The sequence below is a fragment of the Motacilla alba genome, unplaced genomic scaffold (genome assembly GCF_015832195.1).
Source record: "Motacilla alba alba isolate MOTALB_02 unplaced genomic scaffold, Motacilla_alba_V1.0_pri HiC_scaffold_57, whole genome shotgun sequence".
Classification (NCBI taxonomy): domain Eukaryota; kingdom Metazoa; phylum Chordata; class Aves; order Passeriformes; family Motacillidae; genus Motacilla; species Motacilla alba.
Window position 1 is genome coordinate 176,666 of NW_024037689.1, and position 4,296 is coordinate 180,961.

The following is a 4,296-nucleotide window of genomic DNA, read 5'->3' on the forward strand; positions in this document are numbered from 1 at the left end:
CGGAAATCCAGCAGGCAGCCGGCCCCTAAGGGCCGAGGGCCTACCTGGTACACAAAAAGGCTTCTGCCCCGGTAAGCAAAACTCACCAGCCCACGTTCCTGGTCTCAGTTTGCAGAGCTCCATGGGCACTCTCAAAGCAGCCCGAGTTGGCACAGCTGGCAGCTTGTCCCTGGGCGGCATCTTCGGATTCGCGGAAATCCAGCAGGCAGCCGGCCCCTAAGGGCCGAGGGCCTACCTGGTACACAAAAAGGCTTCTGCCCCGGTAAGCAAAACTTACCACCCCATGTTCCTGGTCTCAGTTTGCAGAGCTCCATGGGCACTCTCAAAGCAGCCCGAGTTGGCACAGGTGGCAGCTTGTCCCTGGGCGGCATCTTCGGATTCGCGGAAATCCAGCAGCAGCCGGCCCCTAAGGGCCGAGGGCCTACCTGGTACACAAAAAGGCTTCTGCTCCGGTAAGCAAAACTCACCACCCCACGTTCCTGGTCTCAGTTTGCAGAGCTGCATGGGCACTCTCAAAGCAGCCCGAGTTGGCACAGGTGCCAGCTTGTCCCTGGGCGGCATCTTCGGATTCGCGGAAATCCAGCAGGCAGCCGGCCCCTAAGGGCCGAGGGCCTACCTGGTACACAAAAAGGCTTCTGCCCCGGTAAGCAAAACTCACCAGCCCACGTTCCTGGTCTCAGTTTGTAGAGCTCCATGGGCACTCTCAAAGCAGCCCGAGTTGGCACAGGTGGCAGCTTGTCCCTGGGCGGAATCTTCGGATTCGCAGGAAATCCAGCCGGCCCCTAAGGGCCAAGGGCCTACCTGGTACACAAAAAGGCTTCTGCCCCGGTAAGCAAAACTCACCAGCCCACGTTCCTGGTCTCAGTTTGCAGAGCTCCATGGGCACTCTCAAAGCAGCCCGAGTTGGCACAGGTGGCAGCTTGTCCCTGGGCGGCATCTTCGGATTCGCGGAAATCCAGCTGCCAGCCGGCCCCTAAGGGCCGAGGGCCTACCTGGTACACAAAAAGGCTTCTGCCCCGGTAAGCAAAACTCACCAGCCCACGTTCCTGGTCTCAGTTTGCAGAGCTGCATGGGCACTCTCAAAGCAGCCCGAGTTGGCACAGGTGGCAGCTTGTCCCTGGGCGGCATCTTCGGATTCGCGGAAATCCAGCTGCCAGCCGGCCCCTAAGGGCCGAGGGCCTACCTGGTACACAAAAAGGCTTCTGCCCCGGTAAGCAAAACTCACCAGCCCACGTTCCTGGTGTCAGTTTGCAGAGCTCCATGGGCACTCTCAAAGCAGCCCGAGTTGGCACAGGTGGCAGCTTGTCCCTGGGCGGCATCTTCGGATTCGCGGAAATCCAGCAGGCAGCCGGCCCCTAAGGGCCGAGGGCCTACCTGGTACACAAAAAGGCTTCTGCCCCGGTAAGCAAAACTCACCAGCCCACGTTCCTGGTCTCAGTTTGCAGAGCTCCATGGGCACTCTCAAAGCAGCCCGAGTTGGCACAGGTGGCAGCTTGTCCCTGGGCGGCATCTTCGGATTCGCGGAAATCCAGCAGGCAGCACGCCCCTAAGGGCCGAGGGCCTACCTGGTACACAAAAAGGCTTCTGCCCCGGTAAGCAAAACTCACCAGCCCACGTTCCTGGTCTCAGTTTGCAGAGCTCCATGGGCACTCTCAAAGCAGCCCGAGTTGGCACAGGTGGCAGCTTGTCCCTGGGCGGCATCTTCGGATTCGCGGAAATCCAGCTGCCAGCCGGCCCCTAAGGGCCGAGGGCCTACCTGGTACACAAAAAGGCTTCTGCCCCGGTAAGCAAAACTCACCAGCCCACGTTCCTGGTCTCAGTTTGCAGAGCTCCATGGGCACTCTCAAAGCAGCCCGAGTTGGCACAGGTGGCAGCTTGTCCCTGGGCGGCATCTTCGGATTCGCGGAAATCCAGCTGCCAGCCGGCCCCTAAGGGCCGAGGGCCTACCTGGTACACAAAAAGGCTTCTGCCCCGGTAAGCAAAACTCACCAGCCCACGTTCCTGGTCTCAGTTTGCAGAGCTCCATGGGCACTCTCAAAGCAGCCCGAGTTGGCACAGGTGGCAGCTTGTCCCTGGGCGGCATCTTCGGATTCGCGGAAATCCAGCAGGCAGCCGGCCCCTAAGGGCCGAGGGCCTACCTGGTACACAAAAAGGCTTCTGCCCCGGTAAGCAAAACTCACCAGCCCACGTTCCTGGTCTCAGTTTGCAGAGCTCCATGGGCACTCTCAAAGCAGCCCGAGTTGGCACAGCTGGCAGCTTGTCCCTGGGCGGCATCTTCGGATTCGCGGAAATCCAGCAGGCAGCCGGCCCCTAAGGGCCGAGGGCCTACCTGGTACACAAAAAGGCTTCTGCCCCGGTAAGCAAAACTCACCAGCCCACGTTCCTGGTCTCAGTTTGCAGAGCTCCATGGGCACTCTCAAAGCAGCCCGAGTTGGCACAGGTGGCAGCTTGTCCCTGGGCGGCATCTTCGGATTCGCGGAAATCCAGCAGGCCAGCCGGCCCCTAAGGGCCGAGGGCCTACCTGGTACACAAAAAGGCTTCTGCCCCGGTAAGCAAAACTCACCAGCCCACGTTCCTGGTGTCAGTTTGCAGAGCTCCATGGGCACTCTCAAAGCAGCCCGAGTTGGCACAGGTGGCAGCTTGTCCCTGGGCGGCATCTTCGGATTCGCGGAAATCCAGCAGGCAGCCGGCCCCTAAGGGCCGAGGGCCTACCTGGTACACAAAAAGGCTTCTGCCCCGGTAAGCAAAACTCACCAGCCCACGTTCCTGGTCTCAGTTTGCAGAGCTCCATGGGCACTCTCAAAGCAGCCCGAGTTGGCACAGCTGGCAGCTTGTCCCTGGGCGGCATCTTCGGATTCGCGGAAATCCAGCAGGCAGCCGGCCCCTAAGGGCCGAGGGCCTACCTGGTACACAAAAAGGCTTCTGCCCCGGTAAGCAAAACTCACCAGCCCACGTTCCTGGTCTCAGTTTGCAGAGCTCCATGGGCACTCTCAAAGCAGCCCGAGTTGGCACAGCTGGCAGCTTGTCCCTGGGCGGCATCTTCGGATTCGCGGAAATCCAGCAGGCAGCCGGCCCCTAAGGGCCGAGGGCCTACCTGGTACACAAAAAGGCTTCTGCCCCGGTAAGCAAAACTCACCAGCCCACGTTCCTGGTGTCAGTTTGCAGAGCTCCATGGGCACTCTCAAAGCAGCCCGAGTTGGCACAGGTGGCAGCTTGTCCCTGGGCGGCATCTTCGGATTCGCGGAAATCCAGCAGGCAGCCGGCCCCTAAGGGCCGAGGGCCTACCTGGTACACAAAAAGGCTTCTGCCCCGGTAAGCAAAACTCACCACCCCACGTTCCTGGTCTCAGTTTGCAGAGCTCCATGGGCACTCTCAAAGCAGCCCGAGTTGGCACAGCTGGCAGCTTGTCCCTGGGCGGCATCTTCGGATTCGCGGAAATCCAGCTGCCAGCCGGCCCCTAAGGGCCGAGGGCCTACCTGGTACACAAAAAGGCTTCTGCTCCGGTAAGCAAAACGCACCACCCCACGTTCCTGGTCTCAGTTTGCAGAGCTCCATGGGCACTCTCAAAGCAGCCCGAGTTGGCACAGGTGGCAGCTTGTCCCTGGGCATCATCTTCGGATTCGCGAAAATCCAGCAGGCAGCCGGCCCCTAAGGGCCGAGGGCCTACCTGGTACACAAAAAGGCTTCTGCCCCGGTAAGCAAAACTCACCCGCCCACATTCCTGGTCTCAGTTTGCAGAGCTCCATGGGCACTCTCAAAGCAGCCCGAGTTGGCACAGGTGGCAGCTTGTCCCTGGGCGGCATCTTCGGATTCGCGGAAATCCAGCAGGCAGCCGGCCCCTAAGGGCCGAGGGCCTACCTGGTACACAAAAAGGCTTCTGCCCCGGTAAGCAAAACTCACCAGCCCACGTTCCTGGTCTCAGTTTGCAGAGCTCCATGGGCACTCTCAAAGCAGCCCGAGTTGGCACAGGTGGCAGCTTGTCCCTGGGCGGCATCTTCGGATTCGCGGAAATCCAGCAGGCAGCCGGCCCCTAAGGGCCGAGGGCCTACCTGGTACACAAAAAGGCTTCTGCCCCGGTAAGCAAAACTCACCAGCCCACGTTCCTGGTCTCAGTTTGCAGAGCTCCATGGGCACTCTCAAAGCAGCCCGAGTTGGCACAGGTGGCAGCTTCTCCCTGGGCGGCATCTTCGGATTCGCGGAAATCCAGCAGGCAGCCGGCCCCTAAGGGCCGAGGGCCTACCTGGTACACAAAAAGGCTTCTGCCCCGGTAAGCAAAACTCACCAGCCCACGTTCCT